The sequence below is a fragment of the Chiloscyllium punctatum genome, chromosome 26, assembly GCF_047496795.1.
Source record: "Chiloscyllium punctatum isolate Juve2018m chromosome 26, sChiPun1.3, whole genome shotgun sequence".
Classification (NCBI taxonomy): Eukaryota; Metazoa; Chordata; class Chondrichthyes; order Orectolobiformes; family Hemiscylliidae; genus Chiloscyllium; species Chiloscyllium punctatum.
In genome coordinates, this window is record NC_092764.1 from 12,863,550 (window position 1) to 12,878,191 (window position 14,642).

Consider the following 14,642-nt stretch of genomic DNA (forward strand, 5'->3'; position numbering starts at 1 on the left):
CATTTTGCTCTTTGCACATTCATAACTAATGGGAAGTTTTACAGGGCGTTTGGACAGACTAAGCTGTATTGACAAGAGAAGAGTAAGTGGTGACTAAAATAAATAAAGATTCTGAAGGTTCTTGTAAGGATAGATTTGGAGTGAATATTTCCTCTTATAGACAACTCTAGAACCTGAAGCCCCTCTTTATAAACAATTGGTCACCCATTGAAAACACAGATGACAAAAATAGAAATTGCTGGAAAAGTTCAGTCACTTGACCCGAAACATTAACTCTGAGTTGTCTCCACAGATGCTACCAGACCTGCTGAGCTTTTCCAGCAATTTCTATTTTTGTCATCTATGTTCCCAAAATCTCTGCTTCCGCAATTTTTCTAACCCACTAGAAGAAAGAAACTGTCTTATTGCTAGAAATTACTGGAAAAGCTCAGCAGGTCTGGCAGCATCTGTGGAGAGAAATCAGAGTTAATGTTTCAGGTCAAGTGACTGAACTTTTCCAGCAATTTCTATTTTGTCTTTGATCTACTGCATCTGCAGTCCTTTTAGTGACAGCAATAAGACCTTTTCTTTCTTCTAGTGGGTTGGAAAAATTGCGGAAGAAGAGATTTTGGATACTTATCAGGCAGAAGTAGGTAAGTTCTTGCTCAGCAAGGTGGATAAAAGAACAGCTGGGTTGGTAGGAATGTGGATCGAAGTAACAATTAGTTCAGCCTGATCTTACAAAATGGCGGAGCAGGCACGAGGGACTGAATGGCCTAATTCTGCTCCTGTTTGTGTACCTCTACATTCTTCAGCATTTAATTCCCCAGCTGAGTGTCATAGGTTGGAGAAGTGATACCAGAACCCTGCCACTGATATTCCTCACCCTGCTGAATAAATGTATAACAAAAATAATGGTAGCTAGGAAAGTGCCCTGTGTGTAAACAGCAAAATGCAGATTTAACGTATGATATTAGTTTCAGTGAGACAATTCGTCCAGTAAACTAATAGAAAAATTAAGGTCATGCAAATGCATTAGGAATTCCAAGGGTCGCTGTAACATAAAAGCAAGAATTATTGCTACTTAGCAAATTCACAGAATCTGTCAGAAAAATGTCATGGCCTTGAGTTACCTCCACATGTGTGCCTCAGGACATTTGTACAGCAATTGCATGGTTTAATAAATGGTGAAATTTGGGACAGAATTGCTTGTCCCATATAATTGCAATATTCCCAAGTCTCCTTGATCTTTCACCTGAATGATTGTCCTTCTATTAGAATGGCCCCACCCAATCCACTGACTCAAACACGACTGTCCTAAATTACACTTGTTTAAGAGCAGGAGCAGTCTCTAGACACTGATAGTAGAATTTCTAACATTACAAGAAGGAAAGGCAATTTTCTCGCTTTTTTATTGCAATATATTTGAGCACATTTATCCTTTCTCAGACCCACTCTTAATGATTTTATATGACAAAGGGATAATTCATCTTAACAATTGATGTGTTGCCTGATTGCAGATTTTGAGAAATGTTGAGTCTGAATATTTTAAAAATTCTTTGATGGGATTTGAACTTAACTGGTTAGGCTCGCATTTTTAATTGGCCTTGAGATGGTGACGGTGAACTGCTTTCTTGAATGCAAAAATCGCAGTTTCGCGAACATTTGTGAAGTGCTGAAATAGCTCAGATGTGAGAGTGCTATACTCAAGAGCTAATGGTCCCTGTTTCAATCCTGGGTTTTAGTAAAATGAACAGTACCTTTCTGGCTCAGCATTTGTTTATGACCCTGTGAGAGACAAGATCGGCTGGGGCTATTTCTTTCGAGCAGAAAAGGCTGCTGGAGACCTGATTAAGGTATACTAAATTCTCAGGGACACAGATAGGATGGACTGGGAGGGGTCTAATAACCAGGGGTGTAGTTTTAAGGTAAGGCACAGGAGGGAATTTGAGGGAAGCTTTTCCTTCATCCAATGGTCAGTGGTATCTGGGACTTACTGCATGAAATAACAGTATAGGTGAGAATCCTGAAGATATTTAAGAAGTACTTAGGTGAGACACGTTAGCATACAAGGGCCAATTATTGGAAAATGGGATGAGAAGAGATGGATAGTTGATGATCAGCATAGATATGATGGACCAAATGGCCTCTTTCCATGCTGTAAAAAAACACGATGACTGAAAGTGGATTAGAATGATGGGCATGATGCATTCGCCAATGCTGGATTCCAATATCCTTGGACCAGGGACAATTGTAGCTGGCACCCTTGGATTGTGCCCTAAGACGCTGCTTGATTCTATGCACGCAGTGCGCTGAATTAACTAGGTACACACTCTGGTTTGCATGTTGAGGATGATCAGCCATGATCATAATGAATGGTGGTGCTGGCTCGAAGGGCAGAATGGCCTACTCCTGCACCTATTGTCTATTGACATCTCACTGGTTGGCTCATTTGGTAAGATAGGAAGCTGGAAGAACATTGGGCTCAGAACAAAGCTTTTAAGAAACAATCTCCCACCCTTTAATTGGCAAGTTGCCACTGCCTAATGAGAAACATCAGGAGAAAGTGAGGACTGTAGATGCTGGAGTAGAGTCAAAAAGTGTGGTGCCAGAAAAGCACAGCAGGTCAGGCAGCATCCGAGGAGCAGGTAAGTCGATGTTTCAAGTATAAGCTGTTCATCAGGAATGTCCTGATGATGAGTTTATGCTCGAAATGTTGACTCTTCTGTTCCTTGAATGCTGCCTGATCGGCTGTGCTTTTCCTGCGCCACACCTCTTGAATGAGAAAGGTCACGAGGACAGTGCTGAGCTGTACCTGTCCTACCTGCCAATCTCCCTTCCCACTTTGCCCGAAACATCGATTTTCCTGCTCCTCGGATGCTGCCTGACCTGCAGTGCTTTTTCAGCACCACTCTGATCTAAACCCTAGTCTTTCATGTGTCAAAGTTTAGAAAAATGAGGGCTGAAATGTAGAATATTCTGAGAGGGCTTGACAAGGCACACGTTGAGATGTTCAGACTGCTGAGATAGAGTAAATGTGGACAAGATGTTTCCACCTAAGGAGAAACTTGGACCTGAGGGCACAGCCTCAGAGTAAGGGATAACCCTTTGGGACTGAGGTGATGAGGAATTTCTAGGTCGGCACAGTGGCACAGTGGTTAGCACTGCTGCCTCACAGCGCCAGAGACCTGAGTTCAATTCCCGCCTCAGGTGACTGACTGTGTGGAGTTTGCATATTCTCTCCGGGTGCTCCAGTTTCCTCCCATAGTCCAAACATGTGCAGGTTAGGTGAATTGGCCATGCTAAATTGCCTTCAGTGTTAGGTGATGAGGGGAATGGGTCTGAGTGGGTTGCGCTTTGGCGGGATCAATGTGGACTTGTTGGGCCGAAGGGCCTGTTTCCACACTGTAAGTAATCTAAAAGAAAACTTTCTTCAGCCAGATGGAGGTGAGTCTGTGGAATGTATGGCTGCAGAGGCCACGTCATTGAATGTCCTTAAGACTGAAACAGATAGGTTCGTGATTAATAACAATATCAATAGTTATGGAGGGAAGGCAGAGGAGTGGTGTTGAGAAACATATCAGCCATGATTGAATGGAGAAGCACACCCGATAGGCTGAATGGCCAATTTCTGCTTATAGTCTTACGTTTCCACCAGTGAAGAAATCTTAAACTAGGAGATGTAGTTAAAGAATAAGGAGACGCTCATTTAAACTGAGCTGAGAAGCAATTTCTTTTCTCTGAAAGTAATCAATGTCTGGATTTCTATACTGTTGAGAGTTGTGGAGGCTAAATCATTTGAAGTATTTTAAGAGGAGGTAGATAGATTTTTGAAATATTGAAGTGTTAAGAGCTATGTTGAGCTGGCATGAGAGAGAAGTTGTACTTGGGTTAGATCAACTATGATCTTATAGAATGGTGGAGTAGGCTTGAGAGTTGAATGGCCTACTCTGATGTTTTCTGTACAGCCTAGCCCCCTAAGTGCACTAATATCCTTTCCCCAACAATCTTCAACATCCCTGCACCCATTACCCCTCACTCTTCAAAGCTGCTATGTCACAATTCATCCCCTAATTTGCCACATGCCTAAGTCCCTTCATTTCCTGAACTCTTCACCCATTATCAACTTTACAACCAGAATACACAAGCATAATAGTGCAATTTTGAAGATGTTGATATGCTCTTAATTTTTTTTAATGCCCGAAACTTCGATTCTCCTGCTTCTCGGATGCTGCCTTGCCTGCTGTGTTTTTCCAGCATCACATTTTTCAACTCTGGTCTCCAGGATCTGCAGTCCTCACTTTCTCCTCGATGCCCTTAAATTTGTCAAAGGGTTTGAATAGTTGTCCAACAAAATTGTCCCCTGCAGAAGTTCCTATATTGGTTAAAATTTAATATTTGAACACTTATTTAATAAAAACAATTGTTATTTTCTTCAGAGGCTCACAATTCAGTCAGAGCCATCAAATTTACTTTCAACTTGACAGCTGAATAATCAAATGCTGCTCTATCAAATAAATTAGTGCTTCAGTAAGCAGCCAAAGATTCATACATCTGCCAAAGTTTTCAAACAGTCGAACAAATTACTAGGCTGTTCTGAAAATAATGCATGAATGCTCATGTACTTGTCAAAGCTTTGTGAAACAGCCAAACAGATGGCTCAGCTGTTCACAAGCAATTTATGAAGATGTACCTTGAACAAATTGCTTTGGATTTCATACTGGGCTCATCTGTTAATGCTGCAATATTCAGAAGAACACTTCATCCAGTGGATGATTTATTCTAGTTCATCTGAAATCTATTCTACTGTTGTAATGCTTTCCTTTCACTTAGTTAGCTTATCATTTATCACAAGTAACAACAGAGCAGCCATATTATGTAATATTCACTTACATATATCAAACACAGAATTATATTATGGAAACTAGAGAGAAAGCTCAGGCTATAGCATCTCATGGTGAACTGTAAATAAAGTAACATGATCTCTAATCATGTTTTAAACATTTTTCATATGAAACCCATGGTTTGTGTCTCTATTCTTCAAGTGCAATTTAGATGTATTTTGCTGAGCATATTAGGTGTCATGATGGGTCTATTTCTACCAGACTGCTGGATGCTCCACATTAACTACTTGTGGGATTCGATTATTTCAATTAGATTCCCTCCAGTGTGGAAACAGGCCCTTCAGCCCAACCAGTCCACACTGACTAACCGAAGAGTAACCCACCCAGACCCATTTCCCTCTGACTAATGCACCTAACACAATGGGAAACTTAGCATGGCCAATTCACCTGACCTGCACATCTTTGGACTGTGGAACGTAACCAGAGCACCCAGCGGAAACACACACACAGACACGGGGAGAATGCGCAAACTCCACACAGACAGTCGCCTGAGGCTGGAATCGAACCTGGGACCCTGGTGCTGTGAGGCAGCAGTACTAACCACTGAGCCACCGCACTGCCTGAGGCACAAAATGGCTGTAGCTGTAAATGGGTTCAGGATGCCTTGCTTTCAATGCAGTTTATCCAATACAGCACTGTGTAAATTCAACTATTGCAAAAATGTTACCATCCAGAACTGGGAGAGGATTAGGGGTGTTAAATCAAAATTTCAAAACAGTGACTTTTTTTTGTTGAAGAAGGTTATTTAGAAATATTTATCCAATATGGATAATAGATGTTCACATAGACATCAGCCATGTAACTGAAAGATAAAACAAACCAGACGGGGTGCAATGACCTCCTCCTATTGCTATGTCTAAAATTAGATATCTTAAACCTGCAGATGTCATATCAATACTCAAACAGAACTTTTTAAAATAATCATAGCTTGCAAATAGATTTGAAAATTAATTAAATATTCAAGAAGATATGAGCTGCACAATAAATGATTGAGATGTGACCTTGAGAACCTTTTTTGAACTCATCCTGTTTACTTGTGAAAGAAATACACCTACACTTATTTACAAAGGAAATTGTTCAATAATTTCCATTATTCATTGGCAGCGATGCGACCGCTGGGAGATCTTAGCATCTCATTGACATGTGGGGACAGAAAGCCTTTCCCTCAAATTATAGCAATCAAAATAATTTGCAATAGGCAGCAAACTGAAAAGAAATATGTGTTTAAATTATCACATTCCAGGCAGCCAAGTGTCTTAAAATAGAACTTTTAAAAATATAGTGATTAAGGATGCAATATCCAAAAGCTGCACATCCTGCAGTATCACTTTTATCATCAGAATGATTAAGATCATATGATTTAGGAACAGCAGTAAGGCATTCAGCCCATCAAACCTGATCTGCCATTCAATGAGATTGTGGCTGATCTGATCTTTGTAAATTGCACACTCTATAGATTCAAAACACGATACAGAAGAAATTCCTCCTTATCTCTGTTTTGTCTGAATGACCTTCCAATCTGAAATTATGATCAACTCTCCCACAGGGAAAACAATCCCTTAGCATCTGTCCAGCCACATCCCCAAGAACCTTATATATTTTAATTAGACTTCTCTCATTCTTTTAAACTGCCCAATCTACTCAACCTCTCCTTATCATAAAATTCCTCCAAGTCACGATGACTCACTGTGGTAGGACACTGGGAATCAGAATCAAACCCCACCCTTCCTGGACTGATCAAAGTTACAAAATTTCCCAATTTACCAATCTTTTCGATGCAGGTTGACAGAAAACATACATCAAGTTTAGCTACTTAACAAGGATAACAACTTAATACAAAGAAACAGTTCTGAGCTACAGATAAACAAAAATGAACCAACAACTTTAAACTGCACAAGTTAAAGGTCTAAACCTCTTTGAAGCTCCCCCTTACACACATGCAGACAGCCACAAAGAGGGAACAAAATTGATATCTTGGTCAGAGGGGAAGATTGGGCAGAGAATTGAATAGGCCCTGGACATAGGGTTTGAGGAAATGGTCCTTTTAGTTTGTCAGAACACTTTTTGGATGATGCTGGGTCCAATGCTTTATATCATTTACATAAATTATTTGGATGTGAACACAGGAGCTGTAGTTATTAAATCTGTGGATGACACCAAAATAGGTGGTGCAGTGGACAGTGAAGAAGACTATTTCTGCGTACAGCTGAATACAATCGCTGGGCATCTTGCTACATATTGACATGGACAATTCAATATCTGAGGAGTCACATATGGTCCTGAATGTTGTCCAATCATTAGTGAACACCTCGACTCAGCAGATGAGGCAACTGAAGATGGTCCAGCCTTGAAAACTACCCTGAGCCACCTTTACACTGATGTTCTAAAGTTGAGATGACTGACTTCAAACAACCACAATCATGTTCCTTCGTGCTTCGTATGACTCCAACTAGTGGAGCGTTTTCCTATGATTACCATTGAGTTCCTGATTCCAAAAGCGGCCTCGATGTCAATAACAGTCACTCTCAACATACCCCAAGAACTCTGCTGTTTTGTCCATATTTAAGCCAAGGCTGCACTGAGGTCAGGGTTCGAGTAGCCCTGTCAGAATCTTAACAGAAGATTATTCCTTAACAAGTGCATTTTGCTCGCATTGTCAACAATCCCCTCCATCATTTTGCTTATAATGGAAAGTAGACTAGTGGACAGTAAATTGGACACTTTCCCAAATTGTCAGGTGCATGCTAGTGTTGTAACTGTACTACAATAATGTGGTTAAAGGTGCAATTAGTTCTGGAGCACAAATCTTTGTTGCTATTAGCAGAATGTCATCAAGGCCCATGGTCTTTGCAGTATCCAGTGTCTCCTGATGTTTTTGATATCATGTGAAGTGATTAAAATTTGTTGTACAATTGTGAAGACATTGGTGATACTGTGGACCTCTGGAGGAAGCCATTTTGGATCTTCAACTCTCTGTTAATTGTTCATTAGGAAACATAATTTAATGTGGCAGGTTTGCAGAGCTTAGATTTGATTCGTTGGTTTTGGAATCATTTAGCTCTGTTTATTCCATGTTGCTTCCACTGTTTGGCATGCAGATAGGTTTCAGATGAAACTTGTCCAGGTTGGCACCTGACGTTGCTACTGGCATGCTATCCTGCAATCATCATTAATTCAGGGTAGGTTTCTCAACTGAAAGGCAATGTTGGAGTGAGGAATATGTCAGTTTATGAAGTTATAGGTTGCGGTCAAAAACAATTCAGCAGCTATCAATGGTCTGTGCCAGAACCTCAGCGATGCCCTGTTTAGCGTGTCAGTGCTGTCACATGACATTACAGAAATTTTTCTAAATGTGACAAAAGTAAAGATTATGATATTATGCATTAAATCTTTCCTCAGGGATCGGCAGTTTTAAATCCGTCTCTTTAAGATATAGCAGAATACTCTTTAGTGACTGCTTTCATGCCAGTATTTGAGAGGGAAGACTCTACAGGAGGCCACTCAGCGGATACCGTGCCAGTCTCCCGATTTTTGCTTTGCAGGAATAAACTTGAGCCAATTTCACCTCAACTTACCAGAATTCCCCCTATGTCAAGCCCATCCTTCAACTACAAAACAGCTCTTTAACGCTGTTCTGGTTATCCATGTCTTAGGTCACTTAAAGAATCATAAAATGATACAGTGCAGAAAATGGCCATCAGTCCATCGAGTACTCTGAAAGAGCAACGAAAGTATGCTCAAATATTTCCTGTTCAAACATTTATCCAGTTTGCTTTGGAAAGTTATTTTTAACATTTTTTTGTCCCATTGTTGCAGTGCTGCCAAAATGTTGGGCTTTGAGTTGGAGGTCCTTTCAATCCTCACTCTTTTTTTAATTCATTCACAGAAAGTGAATGGAGCATTCCTGGCTAGGCCAGCATTTCTCACCCATCCCTAATTATTACCCAGAGAGCAATTAAGAGTCAATCACACTGCTGCTCTCTGGAGTCTGATGTAGGTCAGACAAGCAGTTTCCTTCCCTGAAGGACTTTAGTGAACCAGATGGGTCACTCCAACACTTGGTAACATTTTCATGGTCATCAACTAGATTCTTAATTCCAGATTTTTATTGAATTCAAATTCCTGCATTCCTCCATTTGAACCCAGGTCCCCAGAACATTACCTGGATAACTGGATTAACAGTCCAGTGATAATACCATTGTCTTACCATTTTTCTTTCAAAAATCTTGGAGCCTTGAGTGGAAAATCCAGCTTTCACTCAAAACATCCCACATCTAAATAGTTCCCACCCTGCTAGCTATCTGCCTTACCCATATAAGATTTACATTCCCCCACCCCTGCTCTCCCATCTCTTCTCACCTTGTCTCTCTTTCCACGTCTCTCCACTCCACTCCCCAGCTATCCCCCAACTCTCAGAAGTCTCCACCCTATCCCATTTCCCTGCTCACAGCCCTGGGGTTGGTCATAAACCTGAAGCTACAGAGTGGGGACAGAACAGGGCAATGTTTGGGAAGCAATGACAGTAGAGTCATAGAGTCATAGAGATGTACAGCATGGAAACAGACCCGTCTATGCCGACCAGATATCCCAACCCAATCTAGTTCCACCTGTCAGCACCCGGCCCATATCCCTCCAAACCCTTCCTATTCATATACCCATTCAAATGCCTTTTAAATGTACCAGCCTCCATCACTTCCTCTGGCAGCTCATCCCATACATGTACCACCCTCTGTGTGAAAAAGTTGCCCCTCAGGTCTTTTTTATATCTTTCTCCTCTCACCCTAAGCCTATGCCCTCTAGTTCTGGACTCCCCACCCCAGGGTCTATTTATCCTACTTTCTCGATGATAACAACCTGCTACATAAAATAAAGAAACCTCCACATTTTCCTCCCTCCCTATGTTCTTTTTTTAAAATCTGTCAAGACAATCAAAAGCAGTTGGATATTTCATTCGATATATATAAATTACATAACTACAAGTCACTGTTATAATTACCTGCAGTTAACCAGCTGACAATAAAAAATATTCACTCTCTTTCAACTTTTCCTTTTTCATTTCTAAATAAATTTTGTGTTTGTGAAGCAGAAGGGATTCAGAGCTGGATAGTGGGGTATTCTTGACTTTTCATCGAGCACTGTTAAGTCCACGTTGTAGAACAAAGTCAACCTCTGTATTGCCTCTGGAAATGCACATTTGCCCAAATCTTTAGAAGGTCTTGCCTGCAGCAATGCAACATCCTCTTCTCTCATGTAGCAACTATCTTTCTGATCTTTGGCCCAAGTTGTCAGTTAATGCCGATGGCAAGGAACTTTAGTGTAGCAGTTTGCAGTCTCGTAGAATTGTACAGACACTGCCTATACTCAGAAGATAAGACTTTCTATTAGCTTTGGATGGAAGATTGTCCTGAATTCTTCCTTGTGAATCTCTGGGAGTTCAGTTGACATGATTTATTCTGTCATGTCACCTGTAGTGGTCGTTAGGAGGGAGGTTTCTCTTCTGCCCATCTCGATAATGTTCTCCCTCCAACTCTCTGTTAAAATTGAGTCTTTTGTACAAACTGTGAGCCAGTAATGCGAAAAAAAAAAGTTTGTCTCCTGGCACAAAACCTCTTTGAATAAAGTTAGCAAAAGTGCTTATGATTGACAGGTGTTAATAACCACGTGGAAGCAGTGAGTTCAATAATTTAAATATGAAACTATGGTCCAAAGAACAGCAACAAAAAAAACTGAAAAATCCAACATTGACAAGCTGACATGGAACTAACACTGCAATGAGTGGCAGCTGGAGGTTATTATGTTCAAATGTGCAAGATACCCTAGCTGATGTTTCCATTATTTCCAATCAATACTGTTTTCATTCTTTTTTGTGAATATTACTTGGGCTGTTTTTCTTTTGTTCCTCTCCATTCTTCGGTGACAGGACTTATCATTGCATTTTTTTGTCAGCCTGCCTTTTTTTTTACAGCGCAGCATGGGGCTTATGCATTCGCTGGGCTGAAATCAATTTCTCCATTTCAAAATTGTCATTTCGCATCTTCTCCTCACCCCTTGGCTTCAGTCTGGCAGCAATTATTGTCTCCTGGCTTTCTTTCTCTCTCTTTTACTCTCTCTCCCTCTCTCACTCACATGAGGATAACTGCCTTGGGTCGGACTCAATTTCACAGCTATCAGCAGAGCATCTCTGTTGCAAGTTGAGAAGATTAAGGCCGGAGTTGTCAAGCAGGTGAGGCCCTCAAACCAGTGGAGAGGACCTCCCCTGCAAGATTTTCAGCTGGTGTAAAAGATGGCCTTGTAGATGCCCCTTACCTGCGACATAACATGAAATAATTGCAATGTTTGTTGGAGGTGTCAAGGTATATAGGTTATTTGTGTCCTCCAGTTCTGCCTGTGGTTTACACCACTTGTTGGTCTCAACCTGACAACCTGAAGATGCTGCACTCAGTTTGATGTAGTGTCAGCACTTTTTCTCTCTCCCTGAGGGAAAAACTTGCTGTGTGTGGTGTTTTCAGCATCTGTTCATCTGCCTTTAACTTTACAAGAATGTCCTCTTCACACGCCCCACCTTCCCACCCACTCGCAAGCCCCAAGTATTCCCTCTGTTTTTCTCCTGTCCCCCAGCCATTCCAGATTTAACTCTTTCACTTCAGTCATGACTTTGACTGACAATTTCAGGCTAATTTCTTCAGTTATGTTCCTGCCTTCCCAATGCCCCTTTTGAGGGCCAGGTGCAGCGGCAATGCTGATTCTACCCATTTTGGATCATTGTCACATTTCTCTCAAAGGTTAATGTCTCATTTGACTTCCCAATTCCTCTATTTTTAACAAGCTACCACTCTGAATTGGCTCTCCCTGCAGAATTGCTGAATATAATTTCACCAAGTAGCATTCTTTTGTCTGCTATGACTCAGTGGCCAGATTATTGATCACTGAGCACCCGCTGATCAAGTTAAAAGTGGCTTGTTGAGGATGTAATGTTGACACACATCACCCACAATACTGCTTAGACAATGTTATAGTCACCAAGGTGCCTGGTTAAAGGACATTGGGTGATAGACCAGAAGACCACACAGGGGATAGAAGCAAAATTGACCATTCAGCCCATTGAGTCTGCTCCACCATGAAATTAGATTACTTACAGTGTGGAAACAGGCCCTTCGGCCCAACAAGTCCACACCGCCCCACCGAAGCGCAACCCACCCATACCCCTTACCTAACACTATGGGCAATTTAGCGTGGCCAATTTACCTGACCTGCACATCTTTGGACTGTGGGAGGAAACCGGAGCACCCGGAGGAAACCCACACCGACACGGGGAGAACATGCAAACTCCACACAGTCAGTCGCCTGAGGCAGGAATTGAACCCGGGTCTCTGGCGCTGTGAGGCAGCAGTGCTAACCACCGTGCCACCGTGCCGCCCACAGCATGGCTGATCTGGTCATCCTCAATTCCACTTTCCTGCCTCTTACCATAAACTCTATTTCCTCTTACTGAGTAGAAATCTGTCTGCCTCAGACTTAAATATACCTTGAATGGCCCAGCCTCAACAGCTCTCTGTGGCAAAGAATTTGACAGATTCATTCCCTCTGAGAGAGGAAATATCTCCTCATCTCAATCTTAAATATGCAACCTCTTTTTCTGAGATTATGCCCTCTCGACCTGGACTTGCAATGATGGAAAACAATCTCTCAATATTTACCCTGTCAATTCCCCCAAGAATCTTGTATCTTTCAATAAGGTCACCTGTCATTTTTCTGAACTCCAATTTGGACCCAACCTACTCAACCTCTCCTCACACCCGATATCAGTCCGGTGAACCTTCTCTGGACAGCCTCCAGTGCCTGCATATCGTTCCTTAGATCAGGAGACAAACAGTGCGCAAAATATTTCAAAAATAAAACCCAAGGAAATGCAGATCCTAGAGCTCAGAAACCGTAATAGAAATTGCTGGTGGAACTCAGCAGGTCTGGCATCTTCTGTGGAGAGAATGCAGAGTCAATGTTTCGGGTCCAGTACCCCCCGGAATGTTAACTCTGCTTTCTCTGCACGGATGCTGCCAGACCTGCTGAGATTTCCCAACAATTTCTGTTCTTGTTCACAACATTCTGGCTGTGGTCCAGCTAGTACCTTGTATAGTTTGAGCAAGAATTCCTGACTTCAACATCCAATTCTGCCTGAGAAGCCAAAATGCAAAATGTCAAGTCAAGATGAGTCAGGGACGCTGTTAGCATTCAAGTAGGTTCAAAGAGAGTGAGTACTAATGGGTGAGGACAACAGCATTGAAAGATGACCAGAAGCTTATCCCCCATAAGCCTCTTCCTGTGCCTTTGCATCTTTCCCTCTCCCCCACTTTCCTCATGAACCAAGCCCTCTCTGCTCAATGTCCTGCAGCTTTTATCTCTCCCTACACCCCCTCACATATTCTCCTTCATCTCCTTGCATTCTTCTACTCTACTCCATTCCCCTCCAAACATTCCATGTCCCCCATAACCCTTGAAAAATCTCCCCACACTCTGCCTACTTTGTTCAAACACTGTGTTTACCCCAACCTTCACCCAATAACTATCTTTGGATATCCTTCTTGCCTCCTCCCTACTCCAGCCTCCCCAGCTGACACAGCTCCCAACTTATGGCAACCCTAACTTTAGCACTGCAGCAAAAGACTTCTGACAAAAGGTTCATCATTCCTCGTGCACAGACTACCCATCTCCAAACTTCCAGCCAAAGCAAAACAATCACCCCAACAGCACAACCCCATTCCTCCTCTCATTCCCCTTGATCTCAATATACTCTGTCCATGCTCCCCTCACCAAGCTGCCCACAATCTAGGCCCATCTCCTGGCCTCACCTCTCCCTATCCCCCCTCCCAAACCGATGTGTCTATCACCCTGACCTCAGTACCTCACAGCAAAAGACCTCTCTGGTCACCTGCTTATTTCCTTCCTTACTTTACGCTCCTTATGGAGCTGCTCACTGTTCCTCCAATCACTGGGCTTTTTTTCTCTCACATTGATAGGGTCCCTTGTTAACCTATCAGCAACAAATGTGAAAGAGAGCGAGCCTGTGATTGGAGGAGCAGCTTTTCACTGATTTCACTTCATTCTGTTCATGGGGTGATTTTTCTCTGATTGGTTGCCCTGTGATTTAATTTTCCCAGGTGCCTGTGGATCTCAGGGGAAAATCTGATGCCACTGCCATACATTTTGTTAGAGATAAGATCTTGTAAAGTGGGATAGCTCTTTACAGGCACATAGGGAAGAATGACCACTTTCTATGCTGTATCAAAATGATGCAATGATTATTCAGGTGAACAACACTGACAATTGCCATCTAATGGAAGGAGAGGCCCATTGTGAAGTGGATATCTTATTAAATGTCAATGTGAACCCAACTGGATGTGTTTTACATTTACATTAATCGACAGTCTGCTGCTAACCTTGGTTTCCCACTCCTACCATGTGACCTGAGTGACTGAGGTTCTATTGCCCATTATTTCAAAGGAAATATTAACTCATGAACGTAAGTAGCCTACTGGTTCCCGTATCTCAGCTATGCCTCAGTTGGCAGGATTACTGCTTCTGAGTCAGGAAAATGTCTCACTTTGGAGACTTAAGCATCAAACCCAGGATGATCCCCTGCTCCATTACTGAGAGATTAGATTAGATTCCCTACAATCTTATAGAGAATGTGCAAACTCCACACAGACAGGCTGGAATTGAACCTGGGTCCCTGGTGCTATGAGACAACAGTGCTAACTACTG